A 16,675-nucleotide genomic window follows, 5' to 3' on the forward strand; every position below is an offset into this window, starting at 1 on the left:
GATGGTGGCCTCATAGAATGTGTTTGGGAGTGTTCCTTCCTCTGCAATTTTTGGGAAGAGTTTGAGAAGGATAGGTGATAGCTCTTCTCTAAATGTTTGATAGAATTCACCTGTGAAGCCATCTGGCCCTGGTCTTTTGTTTGTTGGAAGAATTTTAATCACAGTTTCAATTCCATTACTTCTGATTGGTCTGTTCATATTTTCTATTTCTTCCTGGTTCAGTGTTGGAAGGTTATACCTTTCTAAGAATTTGTCCATTTCTTCCAGGTTGTCTATTTTATTGGCATCGTGTTGCTTGCAGTAGTCTCTTAGGATGCTTTGTATTTCTGTGGTGTCTGTTGTAACTTCTCCTTTTTCATTTCTGATTTTATTGATTTGAGTTCTCTCCAGCTTTTTCTTGATGAGTCTGGCTAATGGTTTATCAGTTTTGTTTATCTTCTCAAAGATAACCAGCTTTTAGTTTTATTGATCCTCGCTATTGTTTTCTTTGTTTCTATTTCATTTATTTCTTCTCTGATCTTTATGATTATTTTCCTTCTGGTAACTTTGGGTTTTGTTTATTATTCTTTCTCTAGTTCCTTTAGGTTGAAGGTTAGATTGTTTATTTGAGATTTTTCTTGTTTCTTGAGGTAGGCTTGTATAGCTATAAACTTCCCTCTTAGAACTGCTTTTGCTGCGTCCCATAGGTTTTGGATCATCGTGTTTTCATTGTCATTTGTCTCTAGGTATTTTTTGATTTCCTCTTTGATTTCTTCAGTGATTGCTTGGTTATTTAGTAACGTATTGTTTAGCCTCCATGTGTTTGTGTTTTTTATGTTTTTTTCCCTGTATTACATTTCTAATCTCATAGTGTTGTGGTCAGAATAGATGTTTGATATGATTTCAATTTTCTTAAATTTACTGAGGCTTCATTTGTGACCCAAGATGTGATCTTTCCTGGAGAATGTTCTGTGCGCACTTGAGAAGAAAGTGTAATCTGCTGTTTTTGGATGGACGGTCCTATAAATATCAATTAAATCTATCTGGTCTATTGTGTCATTTAAAGTTTGTGTTTCCTTATTTATTTTCATTTTCGATGATCTGTCCATTGGTGTAAGTGAGGTGTTAAAGTACCCCACTATTATTGTATTAGTGTCAATTTCCTCTTTTATAGCTGTTAGCAGTTGCCTTATGTATTGAGGTGCTCCTATGTTGGGAGCATATATATTTATAATTGTTATATCTTCTTCTTGGATTGATCCCTTGATCACTATGTAGTGTCCTTCCTTGTCTCTTGTAACATTCTTTATTTTAAAGTCTATTTTATCTGGTATGAGTATTGTTACTCCAGCTTTCTTTTGATTTCCATTTGCATGGAATATCTTTTTCCATTCCCTCACACTCAGTCTGAATGTGTCCCTAGGTCTGAAGTGGGTTGCTTGTTGACACCATATACATGAGTCTTGTTTTTGTATCCATTCAGCGAGCCTGTGTCTTTTGGTTGGAGCATTTAATCTATGCATGTTTAAGCTAATTATTGATATGTATGTTCCTACTACCACTTTCTTAATTTTTTGGGGTTTGTTTTTGTAGGTCTTTTCTTTTATGTTTCCCACTTAGAGAAGTTCCTTTAGCATTTGTTGTAGAGCTGGTTTGGTGGTGCTGAATTCTCTTAGCTTTTGCTTGTCTGTAAAGCTTTTGATTTCTCCATCGAATCTGAATGAGATCCTTGCTGGGTAGGGTAATCTTGGTTGTAGGTTCTTCCCTTTCAGCACTCTAAGTATATCATGCCACTCCCTTCTGGCTTGTAGAGTTTTTGCTGAGAAATCAGCTCTTAACCTTATGGGAGTTCCCTTGTATGTTATTTTTCATTTTTCCCTTGCTGCTTTCAATAATCTTTCTTTGTCTTTAATTTTTGCTAGTTTGATTATTATGTGTCTTAGAGTGTTTCTCCTTGGGTTTATCCTGTATGGGACTCTCTGCACTTCCTGGATCTCGGTGGCCCTTTCCTTTCCCATGTTAGTGAAGTTTTCGACTATAATCTCTTCATATATTTTCTCGGGTTCTTTCTCTCTCTCTTCTCCTTCTGGGACCCCTGTAATGTGAATGTTGTTGCATTTAATGTTGTCCCAGAGTTCTCTTAGGCTGTCTTCATTTCTTTTCATTCTTTTTTCTTTATTTTGTTCTGCAGCAGTGAATTCCACCATTCTGTCTTCCAAGTCACTTATCTGTTCTTCTGCCTCAGTTTTTCTGCTATTGATTCCTTGTAGTGTAGTTTTCATTTCATTTATTGTATTGTTCATATCTGTTTGTTTGTTCTTTAATTCCTCTAGATCTTTGTTAAACATTTCTTGCATCTTCTCGATCTTTGCCTCCATTCTTTTTCTGAAGTCCTGGATCATCTACACTATCATTATTCTGAATTCTTTTTCTGGAAGATTGCCTATCTCCATTTCATTTAGTTGTTTTTCTGGGGTTTTATCCTGTTCCTTCATCTGGTACATAGCCCTCTGCCTTTTCATCTTGTCTATCTTTCTGTGAATGTAGTTTTTGTTCCGCAGGCTGCAGGATTGTAGTTCTTCTTGCTTCTGCTGTCTGCCCTCTGTTGGATGAGGCTATCTAAGAGGCTTGTGCAAGTTTCCTGATTGGAGGGACTGGTGGTTGGTAGAGCTGGGTGTTGCTCTGGTGGGCAGAGCTCAGTAAAAGTTTAACCCACTTGTCTGCTGATGGGTGGGGCTGGGCCCCCTCTCTGTTGGTCGTTTGACCTGAGGCGACCCAACACTGGAGCCTACCTGAGCTCTTTGGTGGGGCTAATGGCGGACTCTGGGAGGGTTCATGCCATGGAGTACTTCCCAGAACTTCTTTTTTTTTTTTATTTATTTTTTTTTTTGCTGTACTTGGGCCTCTCACTGTTGTGGCCTCTCCCGCTGTGGAGCACAGGCTCCGGACGCGCGGGCTCAGTGGCCGTGGCTCACGGGCCCAGCCGCTCCGCGGCATGTGGGATCCTCCCAGACTGGGGCACGAACCCGTGTCCCCTGCATCAGCAGGCGGACTCTCAACCACTGCGCCACCAGGGAAGCCCCTTCCCAGAACTTCTGCTGCCAGTGTCCTTGTCCTCATGGTGAGACAGAGCCACCCCCCAACTCTGCAGTAGACCCTCCAACACTAGCAGATTGGTCTGGTTCAATCTCTATGGGGTCACTGCTCCTTCCCTTGGGTCCCGATGCGCACACTACTTTGTGTGTGTCCTCCAAGAGTGGAGTCTTTGTTTCCCCCAGTCCTGTCGAAGTTCTGCAATCAAATCCCACTAGGCTTCAAAGTCTGATTCTCTCAGAATTCCTCCTCCCTTTGCCAGACCCCCAGGTTCGGAAGTCTGATGTGGGGCTCAGAACCTTTACTCCAGTGGGTGGACTTCTGTGGTATAAGTGTTCTCCAGTTTGTGAGTCACCCACCCAGCAGTTATGGGATTTGAGTTTACTGTGATTGCGCCCCTCCTACCATTTCATTGTGGCTTCTCCTTTAACTTTGGATGTGGGGTATTTTTTTTTGGTCTGTTCCAGTGTCTTCCTGTTGATGATTGTTCAGCAGTTAGTTGTGATTCTACTGTTCTCACAAGAGGGAGTGAGAGCACATCCTTCTACTTTGCCATCTTGAACCAATCTCCTATGTCTGTACTTTCTATCCTGTTCCATTGATCTATATTTCTGGTTTTGTGCCAGTACCATACTGTTTTGATGACTGTAGCTTTGTAGTATAGTCTGAAGTCAGGGAGCCTGATTCCTCCATCTCCATTTTTCTTTCTTGTGGTTGCTTTGGCTATTTGGGGTCTTTTGTGTCTCCATACAAGTTAAAAAATATTTTGTTCTAGTTCTGTGAAAAATGCCATTGGTAATTTGATAGGACTTGTATTGAATCTGTAGATTGCCTTGGGTAGTATAGTCATTTTCACAATATTGATTCTTGCAATCCAAGAACATGCTATATCTCTCCATCTGTTTGTGTCATCTTTGATTTCTTTTATCAGTATCTGTATTTTTCTGAGTACAGGCCTTTGCCTCCTTTTTGATGTGATGGTAGATGGGATTGTTTCCTTAATTTCTCTTTCTTATCTTTCATGGTTAGTGAATAGAAATGCAACAGATTTCTGTGTATTAATTTTGTAACCTGCCACTTTACCAAAATCATTGATAAGCTTTAGTAAATTTCTGGTAGCATCTTTAGGATTTTTTATGTATAGTATCATGTAATCTGCAAACATTGACAGTTTTACTACTTCTTTTCCAATTTGGATTCCTTTTATTTCTTTTTCTTCTCTGATAGTATGGATAGGACTTCCAAAACTATGTCAAAAATAAGTGGCAAAAGTGGACACCCTTGTCTTGTTCCTGATCTTAGAAGAAATGCTTTCAGATTTTCACCATTGAGAATGATGTTTGCTTTTTTTGTCATATATGGCCTTTATTATGTTGAGGTAGTTTCCCTCTAAGCCCACTTTCTGGAGAGTTTTTATCATAAATGGGTGTTGAATTTTGTCAAAAGCTTTTTCTGTATCTATTGAGATGATCATATCTTTTTAAAAAAATTTTAAATTTTATTTTATTTACTTTTTTAGACAGTAGGTTCTTATTAGTCATCAATTTTATACACATCAGTGTATACATGTCAATCCCAATTTCCCAATTCATGACACCACCATCCCTACCCCACCACAGCTTTCCCCCCTTGGTGTCCATACGTTTGTTCTCTACATCTGTGTCTCTGTTTCTGCCCTGCAAACTGGTTCATCTGTACCATTTTTCTAGGTTCCACATACATGCGTTAATATACAATATTTGTTTTTCTCTTTCTGACTTACTTCTCTCTGTATGGCAGTCTCTAAATCCATCCACGTTTCAACACATGCCCCAATTTTGTTCCTTTTTATGGCTGAGTAATATTCCATTGTATATATGTCCCACATCTTCTTTATCCATTCATCTGTCGATGGGCATTTAGGTTGCTTCCGTGACCTGGCTATTGTAAATAGTGCTGCAATGAACATTGCATGTGTTTTTTTGAATTATGGTTTTCTCTGGGTATATGCCCAGTAGTGGGATTGCTGGGCAATTGCAGTAGTGGGATAGGCTGTCTTCATTGCTTTTCATTCTTTTCTCTTTATTCTGTTCTGCAGCAGTGAATTCCACCATTCTGTCTTCCAGGTCAGTTATCCGTTCTTCTGCCTCAGTTATTCTGCTATTGATTCCTTCTAGTGCGGTTTTTTTTTTTTTTTTGCGGTATGCGGGCCTCTCACTGTTGTGGCCTCTCCCGTTGTGGAGCACAGGCTCTGGACGTGCAGGCTCAGTGGCCATGGCTCACGGGCCGAGCTGCTCTGCAGCATGTGGGACCTTCCCGGACCGGGGCATGAACCCGTGTCTCCTGCATCGGCAGGTGGACTCTCAACCACTGTGCAACCAGGGAAGCCCTCTAGTGTAGTTTTCATTTCATTTATTGTATTGTTCATCTCTGTTTGTTTGTTCCTTAAATCTTCTAGGTCTTTGTTATACATCTCTTGCATCTTCTTGATATTTGCCTCCATTCTTTTTCGAGGTACTGGATCATCTTCACTATCAGTATTCTGAATTCCTTTTCTGGAAGGTTGCCTATCTCCACTTCATTTAGTTGTTTTTCTGGGGTTTTATCCTGTTCCTTCATCTGGTACATAGCCCTCTGCCTTTTCATCTTGTCTATCTTTCTGTGAATGTGGTTTTTGTTCCTCAGGCTGCAGGATTGTAGTTCTTCTTGCTTCTGCTGTCTGCCCTCTGGTGGATGAGGCTATGTCAGAGGCTTGTGCAGGTTTCCTGATGGGAGGGACTGGTGGTTGGTAGAGCTGGGTGTTGCTCTGGTGGGAGGAGCTCAGTAAAACTTTAATCCACTTGAGTGTTGATGGGTTGGGCTGGGTCCCCTCCCTGTTGGTTGTTTGGACTGAGGCAACCCAACACTGGAGCCTACCTGGGCTCTTTGGTGGGGCCAATGACAGACTCTGGGAGGGCTCACACCAAGGAGCACCCCCAGAACCTCTGCTGCCAGTGTCCTTGTCCCTATGGTGAACCACAGCCACCCCTGCCTCTGCAGGAGACCCTCCAGCACTAGCAGGTAGGTCTGGCTCAGTCTCCCCTGGGGTCACTGCTCCTTCCCCTGGGTCCTGATACGCACACTACTTGGTATGTGTCATCCAAGAGTGGAGTCTCTGTTTCTCCCAGTCCTGTCGAAGTTCTGCAATCAGATCCCACTAGGCTTCAAAGTCTGATTCTCTAGGATTTCCTCCTCTCGTTGCTGGACCTCCAGGTTGGGAAGCCTGACATGGGGCTCAGAACCTTTACTTCAGTGGGTGGGCTTCTGTGGTATAAGTGTTCTCCAGTCTGTGAGTCCCCCACCCAGCAGTTATGGGATTTGATTTTACTGTGATTGCATCCCTCCTACTATCTCATTGTGGCTTCTCCTTTGTCTTTGGATGTGGGGTACCCTTTCTGGTGAGCTCCAGTGTCCTCATGTCAATGATTGTCCAGCAGCTAGCCATGACTCTGGTGTCTCACAAGAGGGAGTGAGAGCATGTCCTTCTACTCTGCCATCTTGTTTCCTTCTCGATCATATCTTTATTTTTCAGTTTGTTAATGTGATGTATCACACTGGCTAATTTGCATATATTGAAGAATCCTTGGAATTCTCTCCTTCTACTAACTTTGGGTTTTGTTTGGTCTTTCTCTTGCATCCCTGGGATAAATCCCAGTTGATCATGGTGTATGATCCTTTGAATGTGTTGTTGGTTTCAGTTTGCTAGTATTTTATTGAGGATTTTTGGGTTGAGGATGTTCATCAGTGATATTGGCCTGTAATTTTCTTTTTTTTGAGTTATCTTTGTCTGGTTTTGATATCAGGGTGATGGTGATCTCATAGAATGAGCATGGGAGTGTTTCTTCCTTGCAATGTTTTGGAAGAGTTTGAGAAGGATAGGTGTTAATTCTTCTCTAAATATTTGATAGAATTTGCCTGTGAAGCCATCTGGTCCTGGACTTTGGTTTGTTGGAAGTTTTAAAATCACAGTTTCAATTTTAGTAGTTATGATTGGTTTGTTCATATTTTCTACAATATTTCTTCCTGGTTTAGTCTTGGAAGGTTGTACCTTTCTATGAATACATCCATTTCTTCTAGGTTGTCCATTTTATTGGCATAGAGTTGTCCATTTTATTGGCATAGAGTCCCTTATGATCCTTAGTATTTCTGTGGTGTCTGTTGTAACTGCTCCTTTTTCATTTCTAATTTTATTGATTTGAGTCCTCTCCCTTTTTTTCTTGATGAGTCTGGCTAAACTTTTATCAATTTTGTTTATCTTCTCAAAGAGCCAGCTTTTAGTTTCATTGATCTTTTCTATTGTTCTCTTTGTCTCTTATATCATTTATCGTTGCTGTATCGTTGTTATATCGTTGTTATATCATTTATTTCTGCTCTGATTTTTATGTCTTTCCTTCTACTACCTTTGGGTTTTGTTTGTTCTTCTTTCTCTAGTTGCTTTAGGTGTAAGGTTAGGTTGTTTATTTGAAATTTTTCTTATTTCTTGAGGTAAGATTGTGTTGCTATAAACTTTCCTCTTAGAACTGCTTTTGCTCTGTCTCATATGTTTTGGATTGTTGTGTTTTCATTGGCATTTGTCTCTAGGTACTTTTTTATTTCACCTTTAATTTCTTCAGTGATCCATTAGTAGTTTAGTAATATATTGTTTAGCTTCCATGTGTTTGTGAGGTTTTTTTACACTTTTTCCTTGTAGTTGATTTCTAATCTCATAGCCTTGTGGTTGTAAAATATGCTTGATAGGATTTTAATTTTCTGAAACTTACCGAGGCTTAATTTGTGATCCAGGATGTGATTTATCCTGGAGAATGTTCTGTGTGCACTTGAGAAGAATGTGTATTCTGCTGCTTTCAGATTGGATGTCCTACAGATATCAATTAAATCTATCTGGCCTAATGTGTCATTTAAGGCTTGTGTTTTCTTTTTTTAACATCTTTATTTCAGTATAATTGCTTTACAGTGTTGTGTTAGTGTTCTGCCTATGTTTTCCTCTGTTGTGTTAGCTTCTGTTTTATAACAAAGTGAATCAGCAATATGTATACATATATCCCCATATCCCCTCCCTTTTGCGCCTCCCTCCCAACCTCCTTATCCCACCCCTCTAGGTGGTCACAGAGCATTAAGCTGATCCCCCTGTGCTATGCAGCTGCTTCCCACTAGCTATCTATTTTACATTTGGTAGTGTATATATGTCAGTGCTGCTCTCTCACTTCATCCCAGCTTACCCTTCCCCCTCTCTGTGTCCTCAAGTCCATTCTCTACATCTGCATCTTTATTCCTGTCCTGCCCCTAGGTTCATCAGAACCATTTTTTTTTTAGATTCCATATATGTGTGTTAGCATATGGTCTTTTTTTCTCTTTCTGACTTACTTCACTCTGTATGACAGACTCTAGTTCCATCCATCTCACTGCAAATAACTCAATTTCATTTCTTCTTATGGCTGAGTAATATTCCATTGTATATATGTGCCACATCTTCTTTATCCATTCCTCTGTTAGTGGACACTTGGATTGCTTCCATGTCCTGGCTGTTGTAAATAGAGCTGCAGTGAACATTGTGGTAGATGACTCTTTTTTTTTGTTTTTTATAATATTTTAAATTTATTTATTTCGTTTATTTATTTTTGGCTGTGTTGGGTCTTCATTGCTGTGCACGGGCTTTCTCTAGTTGCTGTGAGTGAGGGCTACTCTTCATTGTGGTGTGTGGGCTTCTCATTGTGGTGGCTTCTGTTGTTGAGGAGAAAGGGGTCTAGGTGCGTGGGCTTCAGTAGTTGTGGAAGGCAGGCTCAGTAGTTGTGGCCTGCGGGCTCTAAAATACAGGCTCAGTAGCTGTAGTGCACAGGATTAGTTGCTCTGCGGCTTATGGGATCTTCCCGGACCAGGGCTCGATCCCACGTCCTCTGCATTGGCAGGTGGATTCTTAACCACTGCAACACCAGGCAAGCCCTACATGACTGTTTTTGAATTATGGTTTTCTCAGGGTATATGCCCAGTAGTGGGATTGCTGGGTCATATGGTAGTTTATTTTTAGTTTTTAAAGGAACTTCCATAATGTTTTCCATAGTGGCTTTATCAATTTACATTCCCACCAACAGTGCAACAGGGTTCTCTTTTCTCCACACCCTCTCCAGCATTTATTGTTTGTAGATTTTTTGATGATGGCCATTCTGACTGGTGTGAGGTGATACCTCATTGTAGTTTTGATTTGCATTTCCCTAATGATTAGTGATGTTGAGCACCCTTTCATGTGTTTGTTGGCTATCTGTATGTCTTCTTTGGAGAAATGCCTATTTAGGAATTCCACCCATTTTTGGATTAAGTTGTTTGTTTTTTTGATATTGAGCTGATTAGCTGCTTGTATATTTTGGAGATTAACCCTTTGTCAGTTGCTTCATTTGCAAATGTTTTCTCCCATTCTGAGGTTTGTCTTTTCATCTTGCTTATGGTTTCCTTTGTTGTGCAAAAGCTTTTCAGTTTCATTAGGTCCCATTTGTTTATTTTTGTTTCTATTTCCATTTCTCTCTGAAGTGGGTCAAAAAGTGGACCTTGCTGTGATTTATGTCATAGAGTGTTCTCCCTATGTTTTGCTTTAAGAGTGTTTTTAGTATCTGGCCTTACATTTAGGGTTTAATGCATTTTGAGTTTATTTTTGTGTATGGTGTTAGGGAGTGTTCTAATTTCATTTTTTTATATGTAGCTGTCCAGTTTTCCCAGCACCAGTTATTGAAGAGGCTGTCCTTTCTCTGTTGTATATTCTTGCATCCTTTATCAAAGATAAGGTGACAATATGTGTGTGGGTTTATGTCAGGGCTTTCTATCCTGATCCATTGATCTATATTTCTGTTTTTGTGCCAGTACCATAAAGTCTTGATTACTGTAGTTTTGTAGTATAGTCTGAAGTCAGGGAGCCTGATTCCTCCAGCCCTGTTTTTCTTTCTCACCATTGCTTTGGCTATTCGGGGTCTTTTGTGTTTCTACACAAGTTGTAAAATTATTTGTTCTAGTTCTGTGAAAAATGCCATTGTTAGTTTGATAGGGATTTCATTGAATCTGTAGATTGCTTTGGGTAGTACAGTCATTTTCACAGTGTTGATACTTCTAATCCAAGAACATGGTATATCTCTCCATCTGTTTGTTTTGTCTTTAATTTCTTTCATCAGTGTCATTTTGTTTTCTGCATACAAGTCTTTTGTCTCCTTAGGTAGGTTTATTCCTAGGTATTTTATTCTTTTTGTTGCCATGGTAAATGGGAGTGTTTCCTTAATTTCTTTTTCAGATTTTTTGTTGTTAGTGTTTAGGTATGCAAGAGATTTCTGTGTGTAAATTTTGTATCCTGCTAGTTTACCAAATTCACTGATTAGCTCTGGTAGTTTTCTGGTAGCATCTTTAGGATTTTTTATGCATTGTATCATGTCGCCTGCAGACAGTGACAGTTTTACTACTTCTTTTCTGATTTGTATCCCTTTTATTTCTTTTTCTTCTATGATTGCCATGACTAAAACTTCCAAAACTATTTTGATTAATAGTGGTGCGAGTGGGCAACCTTGTCTTGTTCCTGATCTTAGAGGAAATGGTTTCAGTTTTTCACCATTGAGAACGATGTTGGCTGTGGGTTTGTCATATATGGCCTTTATTATGTTGCGGTAGGTTTCCTCTATGCCTATTTTCTGGAGAGTTTTTTTAATCATAAATGGGTGTTGAATTTTGTCAAAAGCTTTTTCTGTATCTTTTGAGATCATCATGTGGTTTTTATTCTTTAATTTGTTGATTTATGGATGGTGTTTCTACACTGATTTGTGGATTTTGTTTTTTAATTTGTTGATTTGTGGATGGTGTTTCTACACTGATTTGTGGACTTTGAAAAAGCCTTGCATCCCAGTGATAAAACCCACTTGATCATGGTATATGATCCTTTTAATGTATTGTTGCGTTCCAGTTGCTAGTATTTTGTTGAGGATTTTTGTGTCTATGTTTATCAGAGATATTGGCCTGTGATTTTCTTTTTTTTGGTACCTTTGGTTTTGGTAACAGGGTGATGGTGGCCTCATAGAATGAGTTTGGGAGTGTTCCTTCCTCTGCAATCTTTTGGAATAGTTTCAGAAAATAAGTGTTAACTCTTCTCTAAATGTTTGATAGAATTTGCCTGTGAAACCATCTGGTCCTGGATTTTTTTTGTTGGGAGATTTTTAATCACAGTTTCAACTTCAGTATGTGTGATTGGTCTGTTCATATTTTCTATTTCTTCCTGGTTCAGTCTTGGGAGATTGTACCTTTCTAAGAATTTGCTCATTTCTTCCTTAATATTTCTGTGGTGTCCACTGTAACTTCTCCTTTTTCATTTCTAATTTTATTGATTTGAGCCCTCTCCCTGTTTTTCTTGATGAGTCTGGCTAAAGGTTTATCAATATTGTTTATCCTTTCAAAGAACCAGCTTTTAGTTTCATTGATGTTTTATATTGTTTTCTTTGCCTTTGTTCCATTTATTTCTACTGTGAACTTTATGATTTTTTTTTCTTCTACCAACTTTGGGTTTTGTTTGTTCTTCTTTCTCTACTTGCTTTAGGTGTAAGGTTAGGTTGCTTTTTTGGCATTTTTCTTGTTTCCTGTGGTAAGATTGCATTGCTATAAACTTCAGTCTTAGAACTGCTTTTGCTGCATCTCATAGGTTTTGGATCATCGTACTTTCATTTTCATTTGTCTCTAGGTATTTTTTAATTTCCTCTTTGATTTCTTCTGTGATCCATTGGTTGTTTAGTAACATTGTTTAGCTTCCACGTGTTTGTGTCTCTTAATATTTTTTTCTTATAGTTGTATCTAATTTCATACACTGTGGTCGGAATAGATGCTTGATATAATTTCAGTTTTCTTAAATGTACTGATACTTGTTTTGTGGCCCAGCATGTGATCAGTCCTGGAGAATGTTTCATGTGCTCTTCAGAAGAATGTGTATTCTGTTGCTTTTGGATGGAATGCTCTGTAAAAATCAATTAAGTCCATCTGTTCTAATGTGTCATTTAAGGCCTGTGTTTCCTCATTGATCTTCTGTCTGGATGATCTGTCCATTGATGAAAGTGGGGTGTTAAAGTCCCCCACTTCTATTGTGTTACTGTCAGTTTCTCCTTTTATGGCTGTTAGTATTTGCCTTATATATTGGGGTGCTGCTTGTTGGGTACATACATATTTACGATTGTTATATATCCTTCTTGAATTGATCTCTTGATCATTATGTAGTGTCCTTCTTTATCTCTTATAACAGTCTTTATTTTAAAATACATTTTGTCTGATATGAGTATTGGTACTTCAGCTTTCTTTTGATTTCCATTTGCATGGAATACATTTTTCCATCCCCTCACTTTCAGTTTGTATGTGTCCCTAGATCTGAAGTGGGTCTCTTGTAGATAGTAATATATACGGGCCTTTTTGTTGTATCTATTTAACCTGCCTTTGTCTTTTGGTTGGAGCATTTAATCCATCTACATTTAAGGAAATTATTGATATATATGCTCTTAGAGCCATTTTAATAATTGTTTTTGGATTTCTTTTTTTTTTAAGTTTAAAAAATTAATTATTTTTATTTTTGGCTCTGTTGGGTCTTTGTTGCTGTGTGTGGGCTCTCTCTAGTTGCGGCAAGCGGGGGCTACTTTTCGTTGTGGTGCATGGGCTTCTCATTGCAGTGGCTTCTGTTGTTGAGGAACACAGGCTCTAGGCATGTGGTCTTTAGTAGTTGTGGCATGCAGGCTCTAGAGAACAGGATCAGTAATTGTGGCACCCAGGCTTAGTTGCTCTGTGGCATGTGGGATCTTCCCGGACCAGGGCTTGAACCCATGTCTCTTGCATTTGCATGCAGATTCTTAACCACTGTGCCACCAGGGAAGTCCCCTGGATTTCTTTTTGAAGGACTTTTTATTCCCTTCCTCTTTTGTTCTCTTCTGTTTTGATTTGATGACTAGTGTTGTGTTTGAACTGCTTTTTATTTTTTGTATGTATGTGTGTATTATAGATTTTTGGTCTGTAGTTCCCATAAGGTTTTTCTGTAACAGTCTGTATATGTACAAGATTGTTTTAAGTCACCAGTCTCTTAATTTCAAATGCAGTTCCCATATTCTGCATTTGTACTCTCCTCACGGCTACTGGTTTTGATTCATATTTGTGTGTGGGTGATTTACTACATTTACTGTATTTTTGCCTTTACCAGTGAGCTTTCCCATTTGTGATTTTCTTGTTTCTAGTTGTGGCATCTTTTTTTTTTCCCCTGCCTAGAGAAGTTCCTTTAGGATTTGTTGTAAAGCTGGTTTGGTGGTGCTGAATTCTTTTAGCTTTTCCTTGTCTGTGAATTTTTAATTTCTCTGTTGAATCTGAATGAGAGCTTTGTTGGTTAGATTATTCTTGGCTGTAGGTTTTTCCCTTTCATCACTTTAAAATATATCATGCCACTCCCTTCTGGCCTGCAGAGTTTCTGCTGAAAAATCAGCTGATAACCTTATGGGGATTCCCTTGTATATTATTTGTTGCTTTTCCCTCGTTGTTTTAATATTTTTTCTTTAATTTTTGTTTGATTAATATGTTTCTCGACGTGTTCGTCCTGGGTTTATCCTGTGTAGGACTCTCTGTAGTTCCTGGACTTGGGTGACTGTTTCTTTCCCATGTTAGGGAAGTTTTTGACTATAATCTCTTCAAATATTTCTTCAGGCCCTTTCTCTTTCTCTTCTTCTTCTGGGACCCCTATAATGTGAATGTTGGTGCATTTAATGGTGCCCCAGTAGCCTCTGAGACTGTCCTCATTTCCTTCTATCCTTTTTTCCCCATTATTCTGTTCTGTGGCAGTGATTTCCACCACTCTGTCTTCCAGCTCACTTATTTGTTTTCTTGCCTCAGTTATACTGGTATCAATTCCTTCTAGTGTATTTTTCATTTCAGTTATTGTATTGTTCATCTGTGTTTGTTTGTTCTTTAAATCTTCTCTTTGTTAAGCATTTCTTGTATTTTCTCGGTCTGTGCCTCCATCCTTTTTCCAAGATCTTGGATCATCTTTACTCTCATTAATCTAAATGTTTTTTTCAGGTAGATTTTCTATCTCCTATTCATTTAGTTGTTCTTGTAGGTTTTTATCTTGCTCCTTTGTCTGCAGTGTATTTCTCTGTCATCTCATTTGGTCTAACTTACTGTGTTTGTGGTATCCTTTCCACATGCTGCAGAATCGTAGTTCCTCTTGCTTTTGGTGTGTGCCCCATAGTGGGTGAGCTTGGTCCAGGGCCTTTTGCAGGCTTCCTCGTGGGGCGGACTGGTGCCTGCCCCCTGGTGGGTGGATTTGGATCTTGTCCCTCTGGTGGGCAGGGCTGTGTCAATTGGTGTGTTTTGTTGTGTCTGTGAGCTTAGTAGGACTTTAGGCAGCCTGTCTGCTGATGGGTACAGCTGTGTTCCTGTCTTGCTGGTTGTTTGGCCTGAGGCATTTCAGCACTGGAGCCTGCAGGCTGTTGGGTGGGGTTGAGTCTTGGTGCTGAAATGGGGACCTCTTGTAGAGCTCATGCTGGATATTCCCTGGGGCCTCTGCTACCAGTGTTGTTGCCCCCACAGTGAACTACAGCCAAGCCCTGCTTCCCCAGGAGACCCTCCAAGACCCCTAGGTAGGTCTAGCCCAGGTTCCTATGGAGTTACTGCTTTGTGCTGGGTCCAGGTGCTCGTGGTAACTTGTATGCACCCTCCAAGGGTGGAGTCTCTCTTTCCACCAGCCCTGTGGGGCTCCTGCCCTCAAGACCCACTGGCCTTCAAGGCCAAATGCTCTGGGGGTTCTTGCTCCAGATGCCAGACCCTCAGACTGTCTTGGAGGGTTATTTTTATGTGCGAATGTCCCTGTGTAGCCTGCATGGGTTTGAATTTTTTTGGGGGGGGGTGCAATGTTTGTTTTCAGTATGGTTGTCTGCCACCTCTTTCTTTAGTGTATGCTAGCTGTTATCCCCCTGGTAGGGTATTTGACTGGTGTTTTGGTGACCAAAGCCTGCCCTGGGCATTGAGTGGAGCCTCCCCTTTGCTCTGTGGTTGTCACTGCCCTGTCAGGGGTGGGGTCTGCTCCCTAGGTATTGGAGTAGAGGCCCCCAGATCTGTTTCTTAGCTGTGTTTCTGATCTGCAGTGTGAGGGAGGTGGTATTGGAGCAGTCCCAATAAGAGAGAAGCCACTGAGTATTCCTCCTTTGGCGCTATTCACCTATGAACATGCTCTGTTGTGTCACCTTTTACCCATTGTTTGAACTCACAAGTTACTCTGTTGTCGGCACTGCTCTCAGCCCCACCTTAACCACTGGTAGGCCGGCAATTGGCCTTGGTGTCTCTCAGGAGTTGTTTTCACCAGGCCACTAGCATAGATCCACTGATGTCAGGCCCCAGGAGACTGCAGTAATCATAGATCTGGACCTGCTGTAGGTACTATGGGGGTGGCTCAGACTCTGGCCTGGCCCATCCCCCACATGTATGTGCTCACAAAGTCCACAGCTGCTAAAGCTAGACCCGTCTCAGCTGCAGGAGCATTTGTTGACTGTTTAGATTTCTTCAGGTGCTGAGTTTACAAAGCCAGTTGTGGGAGTGTAATTCTGCCATTTGTGCAGCTGTGAGGAGAGATTTCAGCTCTTCTTTCATAGTTGCAGAGTCCCTGGGGCTCAGCTGTGGTTTCAGGTCCACCTCTGTGTGTGGGCCACCCACAGGCATCTGCTCCCAAGGCTGCCCTGGAGCACAAGAGCCCAGCCCTGTGGGGATGGGTCACATGGCAGAGCCAGAGGCCATGGGTGCAAGAGAGCTGTCTCTGGAGGGGACGGGGTGTGTGGGGGAGCGAGCCAGTGGCCATAGGTGTGAGAGAGCCAGCCCTGGTGGGATCCCTTCCTAATGCTCATGGAGGCAGGGGCTGGTGCATGGGCAGAGAGGCTTCAATGGTGACCCCGCCCTTTGTGTGTCCTTCAACAATGGCACTTTGCTTCTATGGCCATCCGGGCTTCTTCCAGGAGGATTCATGGTTGAGGAGCTCCTTTCTCCTGTCCCCTCAGGCTGTCGCCTTGCAGAGAACAGCAGTTCTCTCCCTGGGTCTGCTCTCTAAACCCCACATTCCAGCCCCCAGCCCCTGGGCACATGTCTCAGTCTGGGATATGCAGGGCTGTGGCTTGGACCCTCTGTGTAGGTCTCACTCTGTCCTGCCTGCCACAGACCAGTTGCTGCATTCTCCTCTGAGCCCCAAAGCTCCCCTTCTGTCCCACATGATCTCCTGTCAGTGGGGGGCCTTCCCCGGACGTGGGAACCTGTTCTCACCTTCAGCTCCCCCCAGGGGTGTAGGTCCCATCCTGCTGCCTCTCCTCTTCCTTCTTCCTTCTTTCTTTCATCCTACCCAGTTATGTGAGAATCTTTCTTGTGCTTTCAGGTGTCCGAGGTCCTCTGCTAGTGTTCAGCAGGTGCTCTGTGAGAATTTTTCCATTTATAGATGTATTCTTGATGCATTTGTGGGGAGACATGAACTCCACGTTCTCCTACTCCTCCGCCATCTTGACTCGTCTCTAACAAATCAGTAGACTTTGAGTAAAGCAGATTACCTGCCATAGTGTGGGTGGGCCTC

This window comes from Phocoena phocoena, chromosome 3, assembly GCF_963924675.1.
Source record: "Phocoena phocoena chromosome 3, mPhoPho1.1, whole genome shotgun sequence".
In the NCBI taxonomy this organism is placed as follows: Eukaryota; Metazoa; Chordata; class Mammalia; order Artiodactyla; family Phocoenidae; genus Phocoena; species Phocoena phocoena.